The 20,901-nt window shown below is 42.3% G+C and overlaps 1 long non-coding RNA gene across 1 annotated transcript in view; it reads right to left on the reverse strand.

Moving 5' to 3' along the window:
* The window catches only part of LOC123606580, a 72,570-nt gene that overhangs the window by 39,303 nt on the left and 12,366 nt on the right, over positions 1-20,901 (reverse strand). The window contains exon 2 of the long non-coding RNA XR_006716354.1: positions 15,559-15,673. This is a non-coding gene — a long non-coding RNA (uncharacterized LOC123606580). The remainder of the gene's footprint in view (positions 1-15,558; positions 15,674-20,901) is intronic.

A 20,901-nucleotide genomic window follows, 5' to 3' on the forward strand; every position in this document is an offset into this window, starting at 1 on the left:
CTCTAACATGGTAAGTAAGAGAATCTCCAATACCGTGATCAGTAACCTCTAAGGGCCTAAAAGTTGATAAAGAAAACAGTGAACAAAATACTAGCTAGATCATTCCATGGCCTCTGGTCCTTTGAAGACAAACCTTAGGAAAATATCTCTCAAGCTTACTAGAAGTCTGATTAAACTCACAACTCAGTAAGCCCTAGAGATTCTGTGGCTATATTAGGATTGCAAGAACTCAGAGACTTTCAGCACAAATCTTGAAACCAGACTGAAATATCTAAGTCTATATCTGTATCTATATCTATAGATAATTGTATCATTCTTTTCTTTCATTCTATTACTATGAGGTATCATAATGATTGGTTTGTATATATTGAGCCGTTCTTACATCCCAGGGATAAATCCTACTTGGTCAAGGTGAATGACTCTTTTAATGCGCTGCTGAATTTGGTTTGCTAGGATTTTACTGAGACTTTTTCCTCTATATTCATCAGAGATATTGGCCTGTAGTAGTGTCCTTTTCTGGTTTTAGTATCAGGATAATACTGACCTTATAAATGAGTTTGGGAGGGTTCCCTCCTCTTTAATTTTTTGGTAGTACTGGAGAAGGATTGGTGTTATTTCTTTTTCAAATGTTTGGTAAAATTCATCAGTGAGACCATCTGGTCCTGGGCTTTTCTTTTTTGGGAGACTCTGATCTCTGGTTCAATCTCCTTGCTAACGATTGGTTTGCTCACATTTTCTCTTTATTCCTGATTCAGTCGTGGTAAGTTTATGTTTCTAAGAACTTTTTGATTTCTTCTAGATTGTGCAGTTTGTTGTTGTATAGTTGTTCATAGAAGCATCTTAATGATGCTCTGAATGTCTGTGGTATCAGTTGTCTCCTTTTTCATTTAAAATTTTGTTGATTTGGGTCCTTTCTCTTTTTTCCTTGATTGGTCTAGCTAAGGGTTTGTCAAGTTTGTTTATGTTTTCAAAGAACTGACTCTTAGTTTGGTTCATTTTTTCTCTTGTTTTTTCTGTTCTCCATTTTATTTATTTCTGCTCTAATTTTTATTAATTTTTCTTTTTCTTAGGCTCAGTTTATTTCTTAAGGTATAGATTTAGGTTGTGTATTGGGGATCTTTCTTGCTTCTTAAAGTAAGTATTCATTCCTGTGAACCTCCCTCTTAGAACTGCTTTGGCTACATCCCACAAGTTCTGGTACATTGTGTTTCCATTTTTTGTTTGTCTTAAGAAACTTTTTTATTTCCCCTTTAATTTTTTATTTGACCCTCTGATTGTTCAGGAGAATGTTGTTTAATTTCCATGTGAACATAAATTTTTCAGTTTTTCTTTTATTGATGTTTAGTTTCATGCTGTTGTGGCCAAGAAAAGCTAGTTGGTATTTCAGTCTCCTTGAATTTGCTAAGACTTGTTTTATGGCCTAACATATGGTCTATCCTAGAAAACGTTCCATGTTAGCTTGAAAAGAGTATGTATTCTGCTGTTGTTGGGTAGAATGTTCTGGATGTGCCTGTTAGGTACATTGGCCTATAACATTGTTCAAATCCACTGTATTTTTATTGATTCTGTCTGGGTGATCTATGCATGCATTGTTGAAAAAGGGGTATTAATTTCTCCAACTATTATTGTATTACTGTTTGTTTCTCCTTTTAGCTCTGCTAGTGTTTGCTTTATATATTTAGGTGCTCAAATGCATAAATATTTACAATTGTCATATCTTCTTGATGTATTGACCTCTTTATTATTATAAAAGGACCTTCTTTGTCTCTATCATCTTTCTATCATTTTAAATTTAAAGTCTATTTTATCTGATATAAATATAGCTACACTGCTTTTTTTTTCTTTTGCCACCATTTGCTTGAAATGACTTTTTCCACCCATTCACTCTCATTCTATGTGTGTCTTTAAGGCTAAAGTGAGTCTCTTATAGGCAATGTATTGTTGGATCTTATTTTTTAATCCATTCAGCCATTCTATGTCTTTTGAATGGAGAATTTAATCCATTTGCATTTAAAGTAATTATTGACAGGTAAGGTCTTACTATTTCCATTTTGCTAATTGTTCTCTGGTTGCTCTATAGACCTGTTATTCCTTGTTTCTTACCCTGCTGTCTTTTTTGTGTTTTGTGTCTTTGATATCAGTATGCTTTGAAACTTTTATCATGTTCTTTCGTGTAATTACTACAAGATTTTCCCTTATGGGTATCATGAGGCAAACATAAGCTATCTTAAAGTTATAACGCTCTATATTACACTAACAACTTAACTTGAATAGGATTCAGATACTTCATGTGTTTACTTCTCCCCCTCACATTTCAGGTTATTGCTGTTACAATGTACATGTTTTTTATATTGTGTAACTAGTAAGAGATCATTGTATTCATGTTTATTTTTGCTACGTTCATTTTTTTTTTAACTTTTAAACTACATTTGTGAGTTATGCACCTCATTACCATATGTCAGAATCTAACTATGACTATATATTTACCATTACCAATGATACGTATGCTACCTTTTGAGTTTTTATGTTGTTAATTAGTGTTCTTTTACTTCCACTCAAATAACTCCCTTTAGAATTTCTTATAAGGCAGGTCTGGTGGTAACAAACTCCCTCAGCTTTTGTTTGTTCAGAAAAGTCTTTATCCCTCCTTTGTTTCTGAAGGACAGCTTCAATGGGTATAGAATGCCTTGGTTGACAGTTCTTTTCTATCAATATTTTGAATATGGCATCCCATTTTCTTCTGACCTGAAAAGTTTCTGTTGAAAAATCTGCTGTCTTTCAGGGGTTCCCTTATGTGTAACTTCTCTCTTTTCTCTTGCTGTTCTCAAAATTCTTTCTATGTCTTTGAGTTTTGACAATTTAATTATAATGTGTCTCAGTGTAGCCCAATTCAGATTCAATCTACTTGGGATCCTTTGGGTCTCATGGATCTGCATGTCCATTTCTCTCCCCAGGTTTAGGATGTTTCAGCCATTATTGCTTAAATATGCTTTCTGTTCCTTTCTCTTTTTCTTTTTCTTCTCCTTCTGGAATTCCCATACTGCAAATACTATTTCTTTTCATCGTGTCCCAGAATATTCATAGGCTTTCTTCAATGTTTTGTTTTGTTTTGTTTTGCTCCTCTGACTAGGTAATTTTCAGTGTCCAAATTTTCAGGTTGCTGATCCTTCTGCATGTTTGAGCCTACTTGTGAAATTTCTCACTTTAGTTACTGTATTTTTTAACTCTAGGATTTCTATTTGTTTAATGGTTGCTATTTTCTTGTCAAATCTCATTTGGTTCATGCATTGTTTTTCAAATTCTTTTTAGTTGTCTGTGTTCTCCTATAGTTCTCTAAACCTTCTTAAGAGGATTATTCTGAATTCCTTGTCTGACTATTTATAGATATCCTTTTCTTTAGGGTCAGTTATTAGAGCTTTATTAGTTTCCTTCGATGGTGTCATAGTTACCCGACTTTTTTGTGATCCTTGATTCTTTATGTTGATATCTGTTCATTTGAGTAATGGAGCTACTCTTAGACACTTTACAAGTTTGCTTTGGGAGAGATAGCTCTTCACCAGTCAGCCCAGTTTGGGTTTCTTGGTGTGTTTTCTGGTAATGTCATTGGACAAGTGGGGCCTTCTGTTATGGTCTATTTGGGGGGCAAGGCAACTGTTCAAGCTCTAAGGATAGGGATAGGGTTGGGGGTCACTGGCTGAGGGCAGTTAGATGAGTTTTCCTACCCAAGTGAGGCTGTAGGATGCATTCTGAAGTTGCCTGGATTCACTGGTCAGGCATACTAGATGGTTGGGACTGGGTATTATATTCAGTAGTAGATGTGGCTATAAATTAGTTTCCTTCCCCCAGCAGAGCAGCAGACTGGAGCCCAAGACCTATACAGCTCATTGTTTGAGGTCCTGAATCAATCTTGAGTGTGCACTAAATTCCCTAGTCAGGTGAGGCCACCAGTTTTGCTCTGCAGACAGGGGAAGCCACAGGTTGTGCTCTCTGTTGAAGTGCCACTGCGCACAGGCCACTGAATGGGCTCTGCAGGTTCCCCTGCGCTCTACCTAGGTTCCCTGTTTAGACAAGATAAAGACTGTGTTCAACAATGAGTGAAGCTATGAATTAGATTCTTTGCCTGGGTGCAACGGGAGAAGCAGCTCTAAAATCACTAATGCTCTTCACTGTCTTAACTCAAGCCAACCCACACCCCAAGTTCCTTGGCTGAACAGGACCACTGGCTTTGCTCTGCAAACTATCAGCTATCTCTGCCCTTCTCTCAACTTGAGTACCACTGGGTCATACAGCTTGGGGGCATTTTCACAGCGCTTCTTGTCAGATAGGGCCAGAAAGCACTCATCACAGTAGGCATGGCTGTGTTTCAGCCCCCAGCCTGGGTACTCCAGGCTACTCTCAATTTCCCAAACGGGCTTTCCAGTTGGGGAGGGAAAGAGCTACCCTTCAATTTGGCTATGAATTAATCCCCCTATCTGTGCTTAGCGTGGGAAGACTCCACCCTTGGTACTGACTTTACTCTGGAGGTGATGAGCTTTGCTTGCCCACCTTTTAGCTGGGCCACACAATTTCCACCAGTTGTCCCCAGCCCTTCTGGTCAGATGGAGCTGGAAGGCACTCATGATAGTGGACGGGGCTGTGACTCAGCACCTTGCCCGGCTATGAGCAAATGGGGCTTCAGGCCTGGCAAAATTCCTCGTGTGAGGATCCAAATCAAGCAGATCTACACTCCACCAAGTTCCCTGGTCCGTGAGAGCTGCCAGCTTGGTTCTGCAGGTGACCAAAACCACTGGTGGTGTTACTACTTGAGCACTGCAGACGTGAACCCAGTCTGCAGAGACCCATGTGCTCGCTGTTGCAAGTCCCTCCCCGCCTTCTCTGCCACAGCCAGATTCCCAGTGGCCAGGCCCTGCAGATTGCAGGGTAATCCCCACAGTAGGAGATCAAGTCAAGGGTTTCCTCAAAGCAACCCACAATGCTGAGGGAGGTTGGTTGTCCTCCACTGCTGGGTTCTCTTTTCCCAGAGGAGGAACCAAACATTCAGGGGTACCTCTCTGTGTAGAGCTGTGTGGTCCTGGGGGAGGGGCAATGTGGTCAATGAGAAGCCTCTCCTCTTAACTTTCTAATGCCATCTGTCTTGATCTCTGTAAGGTGCTTCAGCCTTACCCCCATGTTCTAGGATTCTCCCAGCAGTGTCTTCTTCATGAATAGGAATTAATTGTTCTTGGGATGGGGAGCAAAGTCAGGAATAACTCATGCCACCATCTTGGTAATGTCGCTCCAGCACTTTTCTGATTCATGATTAAATTGATAGAAAGTATTCTGACCGGGGCACCTGGGTGGCTCAGCTGGTTGAGCGTCCAACTTCAGCTCAGGTCATGATCTCACAGTTTGTGAGTTCGAGCCCCGCGTCAGGCTCTGTGCTGACGGCTCAGAGCCTGGAGCCTGCTTCGGATTCTGTGTCTCCCTCTCTCTGCTCTTCCCCTGCTCACATGCTGTCTCTCTCTCAAAAATAAATAAAGATTACCAAAAAATATTTTTTAATAAAAAAAAGAAAGTATTCTGACCAACCTACTAAAATTATAGTCACATTTAGTTACATATTTTTTAAATGGCTTTTCTTAAAAATAATGCAATTTCTTTTAAATTAGGACTACTCTGAACATTCCAGGCACATACTTGCCAAACCTAAAGCCCTTCCAGAACATTGGGAAGCTCTGCCCCTGTGGTCTAAGGGGCATTTCTGGAAGTTCAGGGAGAGCAGATCACCTCTGTCCAGCCAGGCAGGGTTGGATTTGAATCCTGACCGCACCTCTGACTTTCTTTAAGCAACTCCAAAATGCCTCCAAAGCTCAATTTCCTTGCTCATAAAATGGGATGGAATACACAGTGCCTGACGCACTTATTAAATGTTTATTTCTTCCTTCTATATCCAGGTGAAAAAACACCTGTGCCCCCCAAAACATTGAGACTGTCCAGAGAGTAGCTGTTGGGGAGTGGGAAAAGTGTGCTCCCGCTGAAGTTTGATTTTGTTTCCCTCCCATGCTCCTCCCTCTCGGCATCACCTCTTTTCCCCAGGTGTTTGTCTTTCAAGTCTTCACTGACAGTGGCTTAGGAACTGACTCATCCCACGTGCGTTTTAATGACAGACTCTGCAAAATCTTAAAGCCTTTAGAGATTGAAGGGAATATTTTTTTTAATGAACATGTGTCATTCTATTTTAAAAGTAATATGTGATTACTACCAAAAAAAAAAAAAAAGACAAATGCAGAAAAGTACAAAGCAGAAGAATTACCTGTCAGCCTGCTACCCAAAGACAAGCACCATTAATATTTTGTTGTTATATTTTGTTATATATATATATATATATATATATATATATATTGTTGTGTATATATAATATTTTGTATTAATATTTTCTTTTCATCTTTTCTGTATGCCTATTTATTGTAACCTTTATTTGTGTGTGTGTGTGTGTGTGTGTGTAAAAAGATGATTACATTGCTGTTTTTAGTTTTAACTTAGAATACATAGATAACTTTGTATCTTTCTTTTCTTCAACATTATAACCCAGGAGGCATTCTCCATATTATTATAAATTTCTCATAAATAATAACTCTTAATGGCTACAAAATAAGGGATACATTTTTTTAGACAAGGAGGGCACAAGTGAATGAGAGGCAGAGAGAGAGAGAGAGAAAGAGAAGCGGGGCTCACCTGAAGTGGTACTCACGTTCACCCCAAGCTGGGCACGAGCTCACCCAATATGGGTCTCAAACTCACAAACCATGAGATCATGACCTGAGCTGATGCTTAACAACGGAGCCACCCAGGCAGGCCCCCGATAAGACACACGTTTTTAAGGGTAAAATCCCCAACTGTATTAGGTCCTGTGGGAGATAAATGTATAAAACTAAACTAAATGTAGATTCTCTGAGGATGGTGATTTTGTCTCTTTTTATTCTCTGCAGATAAATGTGGAGTCCCAGAGGCCGCATGTGGAGTCTAGAGGGCTCTGGGACTCCCTCTCCAAACCAGACTATCCCCTGATTTGCTATGAACTCATTCTTCATAATGACAGACAAGCAACTCTCTCTGGCTTCTTCTATGATCTGTTGCTAAGGCACAAGTAAGAGTAAACACATGAGTCATAAAAATAGAAATAGGTTTTTTTTAAAGCACCTGTTTCCTATTTAACACCCTCATAAGCATGTTTTGAAAACTATAGGGAAATCTGAGAATGCTTCAGATTTTCTTAGCATTTTTTAGGAATTAGAAATGCAAGTTATAATAAAGTCATCTATGTGATTGTCTGATCCTCGCATATGTAAAAGTGTTGGAAACTGTACAAACAGATTAGATCTCATTTAAAGCAAAAATAAATCCTAAAAGGTACATCAGTTTGTTTAGTCAACAGCTTTGATGCCCAAGAAAACAAGGCAAGACTTCGCCCCGCCCTGGTAGCATTTGAGTAAAGTTCTGGCAATGGTCGTATCTAGTTAAAGCTTTAAGGTTTTATCACCAAGAACAAGGTTCCACACAAGGTTCCACAAAAGGATCAGTGGTTCCACACAAGGAACGGAAACTGACTCATGGAAAATTTCTAATAAAAATTGGGCAGAGCTGAAAGGATGCTTTGTGAAGTGCGTATACCTAATAGAAGGAGTCCATGAGAGAAAGTCTATTTTTGCTTACCTAAGGGCCACCATTGAACCTACCTTTGTGTTCTACTGAGCAAGTCTTTGTATAGTGTATTCATGTACTCTCATACTTCTTTTCGGCCTCTCTAAAACCTTAAGATATGTACCCCTACACATGTCCACAGACCTGATGTATGAGACAAATTTGATTTTGAAAACAAATATCAAGTGGACAAGAACAATGTTTAAGTTGGACATTATCACTACTGTTTAGTCTCTTACATCAGCTCTGGCAGAGGCAGCCCAAGGAAATGAGGGAAGGACTGCACGACCACATTCTTTCTTCTCTCCCCAACCACAGCCAAGACTGTAGGCAACAGAGGAAGGTTCTGAGGCTACAGCAAAGGTGGGGAAGAGACTGGGAGGCAGATCCCCCCAGGGAAGGCTAAAGGAAGGGGGGAGCTTTGATGGGATCAAGAAAGGAGATACAGAACTTTCTAGATTCAAAGAATTTTTAATTATGTGAAAGGATGTTTATGCAAGAGGATGACCTCTTTTTTCTCCATTTCTTCCGGGGTAGGTCAAAAGAAAATGGGCTTAAGCTGTAGCAGAGTAGGTTTAGGTAAGACAAGAGAAGGAATTTCCTGAATGTGGAGGTCGTTAAAAACTGGAATGAGTTACTAAGGGAGTCGGTGGACACTGTTCCTCTGGGGAACATTTAAAAATAAGATAAATTTTCATCTGTCAGGGAGGGTTTAGAAGTAATCCAACCAGAAGGCCTCTCAAAGCATTTTCCAGCCCTACAACCTGAAGGCCAAATTCTCTCCGATTTTATTTCTACAGTTAACTAGATGGGCGATGGACGCCTGGAGCACAGCTCAGGATTTCAGATGCGGTAACTGGAGGCAATTACTTTTACTTCTATAATAAGACACCACTTTGCATAAAAGACTAAGGTCATAATCCTTCCTGGAAGCCGCATCAAGAAAAACATTCTGAACTCAAAACCTGGCAAATGACTGCATAGACACCTTCACTCTCATCCTCACAAATGCAAAACACCACGCTCTCCTCTCTGCCTTTTTGTTCCCTTAGGTCTGCAGGGCTCACCTTTCCAGTTTTTAAGTTTATCTTTCCCAGACGGTTATTCCAAATACTCCGTTTTACAACTAGTCAGTTTCTCCAAACAGTCTTTCAAAACCTAACCAAATATTTTCCCTGCAATTATTTGGCTAAGTTTCAATCTTAGATATAGCAAGCTAAAAAACAAGGTTTGGAAAAAGTGTAGTCAGGCACATTCTTCTCTTGTCCTTTTCTCTTGAGTTGGAATCAAGCCATGGGTTTGGGGCCGGGGTGGGGGGGGGGCAGGGGGCGGGATTTCCACCCACCCTCCGTCCTGGAGGACCCACTGCCCTGATGCTCTCTCTCTTGTAATTTACCAGCTTTGTTGAGCTCCGGGGCTTTCCTTTCTTTTACATGCTTCAAGTCGTCTTTGTTGCCTGGTGAAGCAGGAATGTTCAAAGGAATTGATAACTGAACCCTCCTCCAGATGCCCCGCACCTCCTTTTCATTCTTTCCCTAACTTTTTTTTCCCTTTAGCTTCTCCCGCCTCCTGCTCACCCTTCACACCGAGACATTTGTCAGAAGGTCCCTCTGCGTTCTCCAACCCCTTTGTCCAGCATGAACTCTCTGAATTCAAGTGGAAAGAGAAGGAATTTGGCCTAGGTAAGAAAAGGAGAGGCTGGCCAAGGATAAAGGGAAGCACGAGGGGGCTTCAGCTGCCCCGAACCCTGGGCTAGATGTTGTCTAACAGTTCTCTTTTAAGCAGGGAGAGAAAACTCCTCCAAGAACTCAGTTTGGCACATCTCCTGGCAGGATTTGGGCAAAAAGAGATAAATGATGACCAAGGGAGACAACTTGGATTTATTCATTGACTGTGAATTAAAGTAGATCATATAACTAACACTCTTCATGAGACCATCACATGTCTACAATCTTGCTCCTGGTTCTAAATTAGAGTGGCCAAATAATAATGACAAAAATTGTTAAATCATCATTATTATTACTTCCATAGAAGCTTCACAGAGAACTTTAAGTCTTGATGGGGATAACGTGAAGAGGGGGATCATCTCAGTCTTTATACAAGAGTAAACGAGGTGTATTCTCTTCTTGTACAAATGGGGAAAACCAAGAACAGAGTGACGACATAATTGACCCAGGGTAGCCAAACAAAGCACAAGGTTCTGTGCACCCATATGTAATATATCCTTCACCAGGATGCCCTGTTAAGATGAAATCTACTTGTATAGCTAAACAGGTAGTAAGGTTTAAAAAAAAATAAAAAACACGTGCACAAAAAAATATTAAATTGAGTTTATGAGTGACATCCTCCAAATAATAAAATACATCACTACCTGTGTAACACAGCAAGAGAAGTTTACTGACAGTCTGTCTTCTTGGCAATAGTTGGTTCATCCAGGTCTACAGCCCCAAGTTTGTATCCAGGTTTATCTAGAGAGTCGACCAGAACCCCAGGCCCCTTCAGGCCACTCAGAGTCCAACTCTCCTTCATCAAAAGAGAATGAGGGATGGAAATGGAGATAGAGAGAGGGATAGCGATACAGATAGGAAAGTCAGAAAAGATCATTTGCATTGGTTTTACTTCCAGGGACCTACACACTCTTTACCAGAGACAAACCTTCCTTGGGTATTGCACATTGGACGGTTAACCCAGCCCTTAAGTGATAGTCCCGTCCTCCATGGAACAACCCCTGGCCTAAACGTATCCTTGTTCTCTGAAGTGTTGAGAGAGGAATATAAGCATAATTCCTCTCTTTCAGCCCACCATATCCTTATTCTGATTCAACCAACCACCATGCTCGCTAGCAGATGAAAATCTTTATTTTCGCACATGTCCTGAGCCTTCACCTTAATTCCTGAAGACAACCGGCTGGTTCTGCCTTGGTCCCTCTCCTTCCCTAGACAGGAAGAACCCACAAGCCCAGCTCACAGAAATGTGCAGCATGGTTACCAAGGTTCTGCGAAGGCTCGGGATACCACCGGGTGTCAGATCCTCCACTCAATGTGGCTGGTTCCACTACGAAGAAACAAATCATCCCTTTGAACAAAAAGCTCCAAAACTTGGAGGGAAGAGAACACAAAAGCTGCAGATCTCTGTAAATTACGTATTATCTGCGCCTAGAATGCCCAGAGGGGTCATGAATTTGGAGATCTCAACAAGAACAACAAGCCAATATCTGACACCTTCTGTTCCTAAAACTCATTACAGCTCTGGGAATGAAAGTATAGGGAGACAAAAACAAACAAACAAACAGTGAATAAATTATTTACAAGAGGAAAAGCCTTCATTATCTCCTTGAGTGTTTCCCAATAGCTTCAAAACCGATAGAGAAAGACAAGTCTTGCCTCCTAAACTGTCTCCTGAATTCAAATTATCTCTGGTCTGGGATTGAAAGGACTCTTCGTGCCTTCGTGGATTGGCCTGAAAAATACCGAGTCCCCCAATCTTAAGCCTTTCTTCTCTTTCTAAAATGTCATAAGGAAAAGCAATAAGAAAATTTAAATCACATATCCTCTAAGAAAGAGATGTCTGGGGACACCTGGTCGGTTAAGTGTCTGACTTCCGCTCAGGTCATGATCTCACCATTCGTGGGTTCCAGCCCCGCGTCGGGCTCTGTGCTGACAGCTCAGAGCCTGGAGCCTGCTTCGGGTTCTGCATCTCCCTCTCTCTCTGCCCCTCCCCCACTCATTCTCTCTCTCTCGGTCTCTCTCTCTCTCTCAAAAATAAACATCAAAAAAAGAGAGATGTTTTTTTTTTTAAATCAGCCTTTCAAATTTATTGAAAAGAGTGTTCTTTATGTTGAATTGGGAAAATGTGCTGATGCTTCTGTGATACCTAAAATCTGACTAGTGCTCTCACACTTTATTCAGAGAAGATTCTGCAGCACTTTGCTCCTCTGGACAGCAGAGCATCTCCATCGCGCTGGACTGAACTGAGCTTGGGGGTGGAGAGGACAAATTTAGAGTGGATCTAATCCCTTCGCCATGAACCCCTCAAGACATGAGGCTCATCTTGATAGCCAACATCTCACTCCTAGTAAGCACTCAATAGAGCCTGGCTAACTCAATTAACAAATAAATGAACAATCATGTCTAAATCACTAAGATTTTCTCCCTCTTTCCCCCTCCCCACCCTCCATATCAGTCTTTCCCGAGAATCACTCCTTGCCCATGTTCTTCCCCAAAGACATTTTAGTAAAAGGAATGTACCATATTCTGAAAGTCTTACACATTCTGTTTCTTATTTCATCTGAGAAAGAATTTACTGAAGAGTCCTCCCCACCACATGTGGATTGAATTTCCAGTCTCTTCTCCCCATTTCCACCTTTCTTTTATTTCTGTCTCCATCAGAGCACGGCACTCAATATGCTGCAGAAATAATTTTCTGCTGAATGAAGTTCGGCCATAAGTCAAGGGCAGATTTATTAAGGCCCCCGCATAGCCTGTTCCCCCAGCTTACTGTCGACATGACAGTTTAAATCTTTGATCACTCTTGCGCGTAACCCCTTCCCTGCTGGACAGTCCAGACCTGAGATGAGCACCCCGCTCCAGCACGTGGGCTGTGTTGAACATGATTCTGAGCCCGTGCAGACAGGACATCTTCGACAAGACCGGGGAGTGTCCGGTGTTTTCGGGGACGGTCAAGGTATTCCCACATACGCACTGGTTTTTCAACCTGCCTCTGTTCCCAGAAGACAGTTTATCGTCACCACGGCCGTGCCTTGTCTTCCACTTCTTCCTTACAGCGAGGAAACACCACTGCAGTTGGGTCACTGGAGAGCTATTTCATCCAGCAGATTGGCTGGGTGTTCCGTGAGAGACGGCTGTTATTTCTGTTTGCTTTTGGTTTCTGTTTCTGGTGATTTTTACCTTTCTGTGACAGCATACCAAACCTCTGGCCCCACATAAAACAGTCTTTAAAAACCCCTTGAATCAGTCAGGTAGTGGGGTTTTATGTATTGATTACCTTTTTTTAAGTGTTTACTTATTTTGAGAGAGAGAAAGCAGGACTAGAGGAGAAGCAGAGAGAGGGAGAGAGAGAGAATCCCAAGCAGCTTCGTGCTGTCATCACAGAGCCCAAAGATGCAGGACTCGATCTCACAAACCACGAGACCATGACCTGAACTGAAATCAAGAGTTGGATGCATTAAGGAAGACACTTGTGATGAGCACTGAGTGTTATACATAGGGGATGATTCCTGGAATCTACTCCTGAAATCATTATTGCACTATATGCTAACTAACTTGGATGTAAATTAAAAAATAAATCAAATAAAATAAAATAAAACTCAAAAAATAAATAAATAATAAAAATAATAATAGGGGCGCCTGGGTGGCTCAGTCGGTTAAGCGTCTGACTTCAACTCAGGTCATGACCTCGCAGTTCGTGGTCCTAGCCCCGCATCGGGCTTTGTGCTGACAGCTCGGAGCCTGGAGTCTGCTTTGAATTCTGTATCTCCCTCTCTCTCTCTGCCCCTCCTCCACTTGTACTCTGCCTCTCTCTCCCAAAAATAAACATTAAAAAAAAGTTTTCAAAAAATAGGAGTAATAATAATAATAAAAGAGTTGGATGCTTAACCAACTGAACCACCCCGGCACCCCAATGATTACTTTTAAATGTTGTTTGATGTCCCTGTGTATTACATGTGGGCACTTTGGTTATCAACACACACACACACACACACACACACACACTTTCCCTTCACAAAACAATGCTGGAAGCTGGTACTAAGAATATTAAACTGCTTGCACAAATTGGAAGGCTCCTGGAAAGGGTTCTTCCATCCATGCTAACCGAAGTATAATATTGTGTGTTTCAGGTCACCAGGGTGCACATTCCCTTGTTGCAGATTCTTTGGTCTACATTTGCCCCATTGATTCCTTGCAAACAAATGATTGCTATTGTTGCTCCTCCCACTGAGGAGCACTTTACATGTATCATAGTCTTCTCCATACGTCATGCCATTAGATTCTCGCCATAATTTCTACCAGTGTAGGTTTATCTTACGTGAGGAACCCTGACTTATTCAAAGTGATGCCCTAATGTAGGTAGCAGACTAAGCCCTTACACTCAGATCCTCTTTGGAGACACAATCTTTTTACAAGTAACCCCATAAAAAATCACCAAAACACTGAGAAGCTTGTGGAAAGGGTTGTTGGCAAAATACCCACCACCACCCCACGCCGCCTTTTTTCAGTGTAAGTACTAATTCAGAATATACAGAAACACATTTAAAAAAAAAGAAAAAAAATGACCCTAACCCCCTAAAGATAACCATCTACCATTTGGGCATATCTCCTCCCAGGCATGTTCCTCTAAACAGGGAACAGAGTATGTTCCTTTAAAGTTGCAATTACTTCTAGAAAAATATTAGAAACCAGCCATAGAGTGGCATCATTAGAGAAGAGCTGGCCAAAAGCACTAAGAGAGGTCATAGATATTCTGTTCTCGTTTAGATAAACACAAGTTTCTGCCCACACCCTGTTGTTGCCACAGACACTTGAAGAGAAATAAGAATACATTTTCCTTTCGGCAGAAGATTAACTGAACATCCACCGACTGCAGTGTCGGTGTGGTCCTCGGGGCCTCACAAACTCTGATCTAAGGAAGAAAAAGAAAACAATACAGAAAGTACACAAAGAGCTGAAGAGGGCAAAATTTGCAGGAACCGGCTCAGCGCTGTCAGGAAAAATAACAAAATGTTAATCAAATTTCCAGGAAGTTGGGTGTTTGTGGAAGATCCTAAGTGCTTCTTACCGGGGGTGACCCACATAAGACAATGTGCTCCTGTTGGGATGTCATATTTGCCCTACAGAAACAGCCAAGATCCCACACTGTCTCCTCACAGGAGCTCGTAGATTTGTCCAAGGGGGCTGCCTTTTTCTCCTGGCAAAGCTCTCAGTTGTCACCTAACACCTGCCAATTGTACAAGGTCATCCACCCGGGATATTTTCATTATCTGCTAGATAGGCTGGGGGAGCTCTTACTTACAGAGAAATATATGTGTTCCCCGCCCAATCGCATCCATCCATCTCCTGCTTGGATCCTTTTACTTGGGCATAGTCATGGTTTCAGGCAGGCATTTATCTTGGAGTTTTTGAGAAAATTGGCCTTATCTGCTAATGCTGCAAGCATTTTTTTTTAAATCTACCTGCTTTAATCTGCAGTTGTAATAATATAGGTGTGCCATTTTTCAAGTGTTTTTATCTTCAAGCATTGCAAAACAAATGTGATTTCTGATAAATTCTTATTTATGAAAAAAAATGGCTATACATGATATGCTTAGAAATCCACTTTCTCAACATTTCCCCCCAAACATTTTAAACACCACAGGCAGAGTATGACAGCCACAGTGGGACAATGGGGATAACTGACAGGTTTTGAGCATGTATGGGGTTTTTTTGCCTGTGCCCCAAAGTTTCTGAGCTTTCAGGAGCTTGCAGAGACAATGACTCTGGCTTAATAACTGTGAAATGCTATTGAACTAGCAATAAAATATATTCTCTACCACGGAACAATATGATACTTACAACAGCCAGCCTTCCTGCCAATCACAGGACATTCACAAAAAAGTGACTCGAGCTCCTTTAGCAACGGGAAGGGCCCCGTGTGAAATGTGTGTACACGAGCATGAGGCTTTGGCAAAGCCACAGGAGCTCTGAGGCCGCACAGCACAGTTTGGGTTACACTAAACTGTTGTGTTTATGTACACGTAGAAGAAGAACATCTCTCTTATTTACAAAAGATAAACCCAAACATCAGGGTTGCATGCTAGTGACTATGGCCTTTCCCACACGCATTTTTACTTTCAGCCCATCGTACATATATTAGAGTACTTACTCTATAGGTCCGCTAAGGCATTCCCAGGCTTCCTTATACTGACAGACCGGTTTGGCAAAATAGCAGATTATTTCACATGAAGGTGACTTTTTTAAGTAAAAGGAGGAAACAGGACCTAAAATAAAGAAGAAAAGAAGAGAATGCTGTTTACTCAAAGCTGAGAAGGACTCCCTTCCTAGGAAGAAGTCCTCCGGCCCCAGTGAGTCAGCAAAGGAAAGCTAACCAAATGGCCGCTCAGAGAAGGGTAAGAACCGTGCTCTCCATGGGTGATTCTTTTCCTATGTGAGATCAGCAGCCAGCCTGATTTGGGCAAATTGCAAGGCTCTGGCTCTGTCTTAAGTACACATTATGTGCAGGAGAATTGATGGACAAACATCCTGAAACTGAAGTATTTAGAATCAGCCGTCACACCAGACTGCTGCACCATGTCTAGAAATCTACAGCAAGAAATATGGACATAAAAATGCATCTCAAATGCCACATCGTGGGACAACCCAGTCACACGTGGGTTAAAGGCATAGCAAAATTTGCATTATTCGTTGGCTGTGTCCCATTATTATTCTTCAGCCTCTGCTTGATGTAAATTGGGGATTTGAGCCAGCACAGATAAGAGTTTAAGTTGGTTCTTTCCCAGACAAAAGGGACAAAAGGCGAAAATTCTCATGCAGACAGGGTGAATCGGCACAGAGATGACTGAAAAGGCATCTTGTGTTCAGCATCTTCCTTGATCCTTGACTCTTTTGGGCTGACGAGTGACAGTTCCAAAGGGATTCAAAGAGAGAAGTTGCAAAAGGAGGGGTTCTAGGAAGTGTGATGTCAGAGTTCTTCTCTCAGTTTGACACTATCTACATCCTTCTCAGATTGTACGAGACACATTTCACTGATAAAGATGAAATCTTAAAAAAAAAAAAAAAAAAACCAACACTAGACTTTTTCTTTTTTTTTTTTTTTTTTAATTTTTTTTTTTCAACGTTTATTTATTTTTGGGACAGAGAGAGACAGAGCATGAACGGGGGAGGGGCAGAGAGAGAGGGAGACACAGAATCGGAAACAGGCTCCAGGCTCTGAGCCATCAGCCCAGAGCCCGACGCGGGGCTCGAACTCACGGACCGCGAGATCGTGACCTGGTTGAAGTCGGACGCTTAACCGACTGCGCCACCCAGGCTCCCCTACACTAGACTTTTTCAATAGTTTCTAGGGTGAGGCCAACACTTTAGCAATGGTTTCTTAGTAAGTTGTGTGTCCTTCACTGGCTGTGGTCTCCCTGAGAACAGGGACCTTGTATTCTCCACCTTTAATTCCCCCACAGCCTCTAGCGCAAAGCCTGTGCATAGTAGGTCCTCACAATCAATGTTAACTGACAATGGGGTTCAACTTGCTCAGTAAACGGAATCTGCTAGCAGTTTAACCACACGAAGCTGCTTCTTTTCTAGGACGAAACATGATCATATATTGGAAGTTTCATAGGATTAAACCCAATACTATCCCTATATTATTAGCTACTTTCCACATACATTATTCCTCCTATTCCACATACATTTCCTAAGAGGCACTGTGTGCCCTCCACTGTAGCCACACTTAACTCCACTTACAAGTGAGGAAAGAGGCATGTAGGTCAGTTAAGAGATTGCCAAAGCCAAGCCATTGGTTGAGGAATAGCTAAACCTCATTTGTACTATTGGTCCCTAAACCCTATATGTTAGTCAGGCACCTTTCCATCAAAAGTGAAAGAAACCCAATGCAAACAACCTTACACGGAGGAGTAGATTTAGTGGCTCATAAACTAGGAAGTTAAAGGGTGGGGTTTTTTCAGGCACGGGAACTCAAATAATAACAATGTCCTTTTTTTCTTTCTCTCTCTCTTTCCATCTCTTTGTTCTGCTTACCTCTCTTCGTTTGTATACTGTATACTGGCCTCATTCTCTTATCACAGGCTTTCTCTACACACAAAAGCAAGAGGCCCTAAATCTGTCCCAGTGCCCATATACCAGCTCCCATGGAAGGATATGATTGACCTTACTTAGGCCGTATGCCCAAGGCTGGGCCCAATCCCTGTGAGAGAAAGATTGGATTTGGCCGAAGCCTAGGTCATGGGTCTACTCTCAGGGTCAGCATCATGGACTGAATATCTGCATACCCCCAAAACTCATATCTTGAAACCCGCCTCCCAGTGTGGCAGTGTTGTGGGGGGAAGCCTTTGGAAGGTAATTAGGATGAGAGGAGTTTGTGAAGACAGAGCCCTCCTGAACGAGGTCAGTGCCCTTATAAAGATCACAAAAGAGCTTGCTCGTCTCTGTTCTCTGCCATGTGAGGATACAAGTCGGCAGTCTACAACCTGGAGAGGGTTCTCACCAGAATCCAACTGCGCTGGCACCTGATTCCAGACTTCCCGCCTCCAGAACTGTGAGAAATAAATTTTTGTTGCCTTAAAGCCATTCAGCCTATGACACTGTGTTACAGCAGCACTAACTGCCTAAGGCAGCCAGGGATGAGGCTCTATTATTAACAAACAATCCAGTGGAAACACCTAGGATAGAGACGAAGAAATTTCCCAGCGGAAGGAGAAGAGAGGCAGACAAAACCACAATGTCCAGTATTGTCTCGCTCATTCGTCCTCAAGTGCCCCACCATCCTGCCCGTGAGCTCCAAAACACTTCATTTGCTGATTAACGAACTAGGTCCTTATTACAAAGTTGGTATTCATGAGGCTGAAAGACCAGCTCACCACTTACTCTAATTTGGACAGTGCCACCCTCCCCACTCCTCCTGCCCCCCTAAGAACAGGATGGATCCATAGCTTGCTTCCTGTTGGGAGGAAGGGGCTACAGACTATCCTGTGACCAGGTCAGACCTGGTCAGGGTTCAAACTCAAGCGCCCCTTACTTTACCCCAAACCAAACAAAGCTGTGTATGGGCACCAGTCCAAACCTACCACACCGAGGCGAACCTGCAAGACGTGAGAGCTAGAGGGCAAGCCACATTCCATTTCTAGAATGACCCAAAAACCACAGGCACTTCCGAATTCGTTTGGGGAGGACCAAGGTTATCAGAAAACGACATTAAGATAGTCTGGTTCTGCAGATGTTCTTATTTCATGGCAATATGTACCCAGCGATTTATTGATAGGAAAGAAAATAAGTGATTAAAGGCCTATAGAGGTGTTCAATGAATATTTGTTGAATTGAACTGGATTAAATTCAGCGTGGTCTGGTCTTTCAATTAAACAGGCCAGCGGGCCACGCCTGGCAGGTTTAGCTGTCTTTCTGAAAGGCGAGTGGCAGATCTGGTCGCAGTTAGGAGGCAGCGGGCACAGTGTCCTGGCAGAAGTCGTGTGCTTTGCAGCCCAAAGGGTGTCACTTCATCCACTATGCAAGATGGTCTGAGAACACCCCAGGGCGGGCCAAGGAAGGGGTTTTGGCTTTCAAGAATACCCTTACTAAGCAACCACGCTCTGCTGTGTGCCCTGTTACGAGATCTTCTCTAGTTTCAAGACTATTTTCTTAACAGAGGGTGCCACTTTAATATCCTGCCGTGGCACTAAACAGTACAGATCAAGGGCAGCCTGGGGGAGAACCAAGACAGGTTTAATGACCAGGGTCAAACATCTTGAAAGAATATGGCCTCAAGGGCTGGGCCCAGCACTTCTGAGACTGCACAGTGAGAAGAACACACAGGGATCCAGAGAACAAGGTGCCATCCTGTGGTTCCTCAGAAGTTTTCAGCCGCTTCTAGGGAACGCTACGCTGCACAGGGGATTCACTGAGCATGACTCTGGGGGAATGGCTGTCCCTTCAGGGTTGTCTGCTCACAAGGGAGTTTTCCCCAGAAGCTTTTTCAAAACCACTTCCTGGGGTGCCTGGCTGGCTCAGTGGGTTAAGCATCCAACTTCGGCTCAGGTCACGATCTTGGAGTTATCGAGTTCGAGCCCTGCATCAGGCTCTGTGCTGACAGCTCAGAGTCCGGAGCCTGCTTCAGATTCTGTGTCTCCCTCTCTCTCTGCCCCTCCCTCACTTGCATTCTCTCTCTCTCTCTCTCTATCTCTCTCTCTCTCTCAAAAATAATTTAAAAAATTTAAAAAAATTTTTTTTAAAAACCGCTTTCTCACAAGAAATTCACTGCCGCCATTTTGGAGCTGTTTTATACACCAACAGAACAGTTGGAGGATGGATAGTGGTCAACGGTCAGGCCAGTGCCTGCTGTTGTTGATAAAGAATGCTAGCCCTCGGAGAGCAGGGCACCCAGGCTTCCAGTTTGGGAATGAATAAGTCATGGGGAGGAAAAAAAAAAACGCTGTTCTCATTGGTGGAAACCACGTCTTGAGTGATTAATGCCGGCTGCACACAGTGGAACCAAACAATAACAAGTAACAGCACTTACACAGCACTTAGGACGTGCCAGGCACAGTTCTAGAGGCTTTCCACATGTGAACTCATTTAGTTACACAAAAGCCCTGTGAAGTGCATGCCATTATCACCCCTGTTTTATAGATGAGGATCACACGCGGTAACTGGCAGTACCCGTGTTTGAAAGCACACGGTTTGTCACCAGAGGTCATTCCCTTAATTGCTGTAAACACCACCCCCAAACAGGGGTCTTTGTGGTGTAAGTAGGATAAGCATAGAGAATGTAGGTGGAGTGCGTCCAGCATATATTATTACTGTTACACCATAATATAATGTCTAATCAACATATTACAATTAATAAACATTACTAAAATTATTATTTTCAAATAATCGATGATAAAGATGATGTGATTTGACTAGAAGTCACGTAAGAACTGGGGCGCCTGGGCGGCTCAGTCAATTAAACGTCTGACTCCTGATTTCGGCTCAGGTCACAATCATGGTTCATGAGTTCGAGCCCCACATTGGTCTCTGCACTGACAGTGTGAATGAAGCCTGCTTGAGATTCTCTCTCTCTCTCTCTCTCTCTCTCTCTCTTTCTCTTTCTCTCCCTCTCTCTGCCCCTCCCCTGCTCATCGTCTCTCTCTCAAAATAAATAAAACTTAAAAAAAAGAAAGAAAGAAGAAAGAAAGAAAGAAAGAAAGAAAGAAAGAAAGAAAGAAATCATGTAAGAACTGATAACAAAGGAACTGGATGAGCGGTGGCCAAGTTTCTGAGTCTGTTGCCAATCCCGAGTCACTGACATACTGATTTGCAAACTTGCGTCTCACTTCCCCAGGCTCTGCCCATGGAGACAGCTCCTCAGGCTTTTTGGTAATCTGGTTTTGACATCTTCAGATGAAACTCCAAGAGCACGTTATTGCTCTAACTAAAGTTGCTGAATATTAAAATAGCGGGACTTTTCAACCACCTTCAAATGCGCCTTCCAGTTGCTTCCATG

This window comes from Leopardus geoffroyi, chromosome A2 (assembly GCF_018350155.1).
Source record: "Leopardus geoffroyi isolate Oge1 chromosome A2, O.geoffroyi_Oge1_pat1.0, whole genome shotgun sequence".
Taxonomy (NCBI): Eukaryota; Metazoa; Chordata; class Mammalia; order Carnivora; family Felidae; genus Leopardus; species Leopardus geoffroyi.